A 6,365-nucleotide genomic window follows, 5' to 3' on the forward strand; every position below is an offset into this window, starting at 1 on the left:
AATGTATTGAAAAAAATGAAACGTTCATGTATTTTAGATTCATTGCGCACCTACTGAAATATTTAAGGTTTTTTTTTTGTTTTAACATTTAATGATTTTAGCATAGAACTCATGAAAACCCTAAATTAGTATATAAATTAGTATATCATGAAAAGGTGCTCTGAACTAGCTATTGACCTAATCACCTGAGTCAAAGAGTTAAATCTACATACCTGCAAATGACTCCTGAGGCTGTTAAAAACTTCCAGCCTGGTCCATGCTGTTCAGAAGGCCACCATTGACACCCTCAAGCAAGAGGGTAAGACACATAAAAGAAATCTCTGAGCGAATAGGCTGTTCACAGACCCTGCTGGGACCTGTGGAAGCAGTGGACTGAGTCTGGTGTAGAAGCATCCAGAGCAACAATGTACAAGGGTGTGCAGGAAATGGGCTACAGATGCTGCATTCCTCAGGTCAAGCCGCCTTTGAACCAAAGACAGCAGCAGAAACGGCTGACCTGAACACAGGACTGTTGCTCAACGGAGCAAAGTACTTTGTCCGGATGAAAGCAAGTTTTGCATGTCCTTCGGAAATCAAGGTGCCAGTTTTGAGGAAGACTGGTGAGAAAGAAATGCCAAAATGCATGAAGTTCAGTGTCAAGTACCCACAGTCAATGATGGTCTGGGGTGCCATGTCAGCTGCTGGTGTTGGTGCACTTGGGTTTATCAAGGTCAGGGTCAATGCAGGTTGCTATCAGGAGATTTTGGAGCACTTTAAACTTCCATCTGCTGAAAAGCTTTATGGGATGAAGATTTTATTTTTCAGCTCGACCTGGCACCTGCTTACAGGGCCAAAACCACTGGTAAACGGTTTACTGAACATGGTGTTACTGTGCTCAAATTGGCCTGCCAACTCTCCTGGCCTGAACCTTGGTGGGATATTGTGGAGTGGAAGTTTACAGACATCAGACCCAACACTGTGGATGAGCTTTAGGCAGCTCTTGAGCTATCCTGGGCCTCCGAAACACCTCAGCAGTGCCACAGGCCGATTGTCTCCGTGCCACAATACATTGAAGCAGTATGGATTGGTCGGATGAAATATTCTAATTATTTGAGGTCGGGATTTTTGTTTTTTCCTTACTATTTTTGTCATCAATATTAAAACAATAAAAGGCTTGAACTACTTCAGTTGTGTGTAATGAATCTAAAATATATGAATGTCTAATGTTTATCAGTACATTACAGACAACAATTAACTTTATCACAATGTGCAATTTTTTAAGTCCTGTATGCTCATTTAAGAATATAAAACCTTTCAAATAGAAAAAGTTTGAAAAGTATAGCCGAAATTTAACTAGAGCAGTTTTGTCTTAAATTGGCAGAAGGCTGGGTAGGAGGGGGTAGGGCAGGTAGAGAGTTCAGAGTCCTGACAGCATGATGGATGAAGCTGTCCTTGAGCCTGCTGGTTCTGGCTGTGAGACTGCAGTCTTTTTCTTGACGGCAGCAGGTTGAAGAGGCTGTGAGATGGGTGGGTGGGGTTACTTGTTATCCTGGTGGCTTTTCAGGGGAAGCAGGAGTTTTAGGTATCCAAGAAGTAAGGGGGACACCAATGACCTTTTCCTCTATTCAAATTGAGGAGCTGCAGGGTCTTTTTCAACACGGTGGAAGCACCATGCAACACGGTGGCATGCAGATTATTATCAGCCTGTTAGCAATCTGCTAGAAGCTCTTTAAAGATCCTGGAATCACCTGAGTTGATAAAGAAAATCCTCCAAAACATGCGGGACTGGCGGCCCTCGAGGACTGGATTGCCAAGGTCTTCCCTTGATGATAAAAGTTTGTTAAAAGTGTTCTTGATATCTTTGCATGGACCTTGTAGAGCAGGGGTGGTGAACACGTGCCTCCAGAGCCGCATGCGGCTCCTGGCCAATAAGAATGCGGCTTTTTGCCTCATCATATTTTCTATATACTGTGGCTATTTGCCCTGTTTCATGTTTAGTTTTTTTGTGTGTATTGAGGATGGACACTTTCCTTCAAATCAACACAAGAACAATAGATGTTGTATTGTAAGGAGAGGAGTGTGTTATGGGAAATAATATGTTTTTAATTGTGTGTGTTTGTGTGTGTCTGTCTGTCTGTCATGGCAGGTCAGTGCGTGGTGTGACTCTTTGACTCTCACAGTTAAAAGTTTCGGCTCTTTGTGTCAAACTTGTTCGCCACCCATGTTGTAGAGTCTTCTGCCTTTAAGAAACAATACGCCATGCCTGAAGAAAAATGAAAAAAAAAAAAAACTCCGGGAAAGTACCCAGAACCTCAAAAGCCAACTAAAACATTTTTCAGTAACATGACCAACACTGTTTATAAATATATGTAAAAAAAGAAAAACAATGATATGTTTTATAGGGTTTGTACGCAATCAGTTTACTCAATGCATACATCTTCCCAAAGGCTGGGCGTGCAACCAATTCGAAAAGCAGGCTTTTGATGTGATATTTCTTACTGTGCAGCCTCTCATTGATTCCCAACTGAAAGCCAATCCATCAAATCAGGCGTTTGCGGGCTAACACCTGATTTTGACATTTTGCCGACTGCTCGGAGAAGCAGAGGCAATAATTATGACGGCATATTCTCGGCCATTTTTCTCCCAATAACAACTCATTTTTAATCCAATTAGGGCGCGCTAACGTGAGAGGCATAATACCGCGGCCCATGGGACACATGAGAGAATATGCAGGACATTTATCCCGACAGTCAATATTGAATTTCTCAAGCAGCAGCTGTGCCTGCTCTCGCTGACATTCTCCACCTCTGCACAGTGATCCGTCCTGATTAAAGCGGCTTTTCTACTTCATCAACATTCATTATGTGACCCAGCCATGCATGGCCACGCCGCCCGCACCAAACTTACATGCTCTCACTACTGTACTTTGGCTGAAAGGTGATATGTCAGCTTGTTGTTGTCACTGGTTGTTACTTTCCAAACTCAGCCAGTATCAGTTTGGATGTTCCCCTAAAACAGGGGTGGGCAAATTCTTCAGCTCGTGGGCTGCTTTTGGTTGGATTAGCAGCCAGCCTGGATGAACAAAAACAGCTGATCGATGAATAGCATTTTTTGGACTTTAATTCGCAGTCTTTTTCAAAGTTTGGCCGGCTGGTCCGACTTGTACTCCAGTGAGACTTACATGTGAAATCCTTAGCACATTATTATTATCATAGAGGTTTACATTTTTATTACCAGTATATCATTTCGAATGAATTTTCATGCTAAACCACAAGAGGGCGCTATAGGCCGGTGATGATTTTTTAAACCTTGACCGAGATGTAGAAGCGGAAGTAGGTTAGGTAATTTGTGAACCTACCATAAAGACATCAAAAATAAAGTAAGTGCTGTTCAGCAACAAGACACTGTAATCCCATACTATATGTTTTTAATAGCTCTAACGTTCCCCTTCCTATTAGATATGTGTTTGAAAGGAAGCACTATATGCCGATTGCATACAATGGTAAGTAGAAAAGGAAGTTATGACTGTACAACAGTAGATTTACACTATTCAGGTGAAAATGATGACACTGTTTTCACTCTCTTCAAGCCAAATGTTAAAGTATTTTCATTGACACAGAAATACTTTCTTTTTAATTTTGATGTTTTTGATGAACTCTGCAAATCTTGCTGTGTCAAAGCAGCTCAGAAAATTCCACAATCTACCCTGGGCTTTACTTGTACGAACTGTGTCCCTCAGGTAGAGGCTTTAGAGCAGGGGTCGGGAACCTTTTTGACTCAAAGAGCCATAAAAGCAAAAAATATTAATTTTATTTTGGGAAAGAGCCACACCATATATTATGAGACAAATTTACTAGATTGCTAAACCGGCGCCCCAGACAAAAGCTTAGTCTTCAGCACATTTATTTTTGATGATTTGATAAAAATTATGAAAAGAGAATAATGCCAGAGCCCCTGTCCCAAATTCAACAAACATACCACTTTAAACTTGTCTCTTTCTTGCAATTACTCAAGATTGGTTAAACTCCTTTTGACCCTTTTTTTCATACATATTGGTTTCAAAACCAGATGCAAGCAGTTATTGTGTAAAAACGTCGCAACATTCTGCAAATAGGGAGCCTGATGAGCTCACTTTTGGCGCAGACGGCGTAGGGCGAGAGATGGGAGGGAGTGCTTGCACTTTTTGCATAGCTCCACCCATCCCTCCCACTCACCCAATCAAATGACTAAGTTCTCTTTCAGTGTTTTGGCGTATTTACAGTTCTGTGGATTCATCATAAGGTATCTGAACACTGAACACAGATTATATAGAGAACCTTTAAATAAAGGATTCTTTAGCGTTGTACAGCCAAAACGAGTTTTTTTCCCCTTTTTTTGTGTGACACCTTGACTGTAAATTGTAGTGAAAAACGTGCCCTATATATACTGCGAAGTATTACCCTGATATCTAGGTTTGGTCTGGCTTTGCGTGTACCTGGATAGGATAGACAATTCAGGTTTTGAACAAGATGGAGAAATTTTGCATGCAATCAAATTGGTCTCTGAGCCACAGATACTCATAGAAAGAGCCATATATGGCTCGCGAGCCTTAGGTTCCCGACCCCTGCTTTAGACCATCAAGTCTAGAACCAGTAGGCTGAAAAACAGCTTCAAATCTAAAGCAATAATAACCCTCAATTCTGTAAAATGCCTAGAAAGGGAGGCTGCTATAGTGACAATTCGTTTTTTTTTATTTTACATGTGTTTATTTTCATTTAATATCACTTATTTGGGGCGGCACGGTGATGAGTGGTAAGCACGTCCGCGGCACAGTTCTGAGGTCATGGTATCTAATCCAGTGACCTCAGCACTGTGCGGAGTTTGCATGTTCTCCCTGTTCGTGATCGGGTTCCCTCTAGGCCCTCCAGTTTTCTCCCACATCCCAAAATGTGCATATCAAATCAATTGGCTGTTCCAAATTGTCCCTCGGTGTGAATGCGCAAGTGAGTTGTCTGTCTCTGTGTGCCCTGTGACTGGCTGGCAACCAGTTCAGGGTGTCCCCTCCCCACTGCCCAAAGAGAGCTGGGATAGGCTCCGGCACCCCGCGACCCTACAGAGGATAAGCTGTGCATATAATGAATGTGTCATGGTCGCCCCGCCCCCTGGGCACCAGCTGAAGCAGATCAGCTAATTGCGTGGCTGCTATTTAAGGTTGGGCTGTGGGTATTGCGGGTGTTGGCTCATTACATCTTTTCTGTTCTGTCATGCCTTGTCCTGTTTAGTTTAAGTCGGAGGAAACCTGTACCTGACCATTCTGAGTGTAAGAATGTTTTTGTTCTGTTTTGTCCCGGAGTTTTTGGACAACTTTTATTTTGGTAAATAAAGGTTTTGATCGTCACGCAATTGAGTTCTCCATTCCTGCCTCCTGCCTCCGTTCTGGTCCGGTCACCCCTTCCACCTCGTGACAGAATGAGCCAACCAGAAGTGAACTCAGCGAACGATCCAAGCGCGATTTGGGGAGAGCTGGAGGACGCCGTTTGGCAAGCACCCATTGAGGTAACCTTCCCTGCCCGTTCGAACCACGGCCCCGCCCGTCGTGGCCAATGCTGTGCCTCGAATGGGGTCCCGGGAGGATTTGACGCCTGCCAGTCCGACTCCGCGGCCTGCCAGTCCGACTCCGCGGCATGCCAGTCCGACTCCGCGGCCTGCCAGTCCGACTCCGCGGCCTGCCAGTCCGACTCTGCGGCCTGCCAGTCCGACTCCGCTGCCTGCCAGTCCGACTTCGCTGCCTGCCAGTCCGACCCCGACTCCGCTGCCTGCCAGTCCGACCCCGACTCTCCGGCCTGCCTGTTCGACTCTCCGGCCTGCCTGTTCGACTCCCCGGCCTGCCTGTTCGACTCCCCGGCCTGCCTGTTCGACTCCCCGGCCTGCCTGTTCGACTCTCCGGCCTGCCTGTTCGACTCTCCGACCTGCCTGTTCGACTCCCCGGCCTGCCTGTTCGACTCTCCGGCCTGCCTGTTCGACTCTCCGGCCTGCCTGTTCGACTCTCCGGCCTGCCTGTTCGACTCTCCGGCCTGCCTGTTCGACTCCCCGGCCTGCCTGTTCGACTCCCCGGCCTGCCTGTTCGACTCCCCGGCCTGCCTGTTCGACTCCCCGGCCTGCCAGTCCGACTCCCCTGCCTGCCAGTCCTGATTCCGCCTGTCCCGTCTTGCCTGTTCTGATTCCGCCTGTCCCGTCTTGCCGATTCTGATTCCGCCTGTCCCGTCTTGCCGGTTCTGATTCCGCCTGGCCCGTCTTGCCGGTTCTGATTCTGCCTGTCCTGTCTGATTCTGCCCGTCCTGTTTGACGGTTCTGATTCAACTCTCCTGATTCTGCCTGTCCTGAGTCCGACTCTTCTGATTCTGCCT

This window comes from Urocampus carinirostris, chromosome 5 (assembly GCF_059441175.1).
Source record: "Urocampus carinirostris isolate Australia breed hairy pipefish chromosome 5, RoL_Ucar_1.0, whole genome shotgun sequence".
In the NCBI taxonomy this organism is placed as follows: Eukaryota; Metazoa; Chordata; class Actinopteri; order Syngnathiformes; family Syngnathidae; genus Urocampus; species Urocampus carinirostris.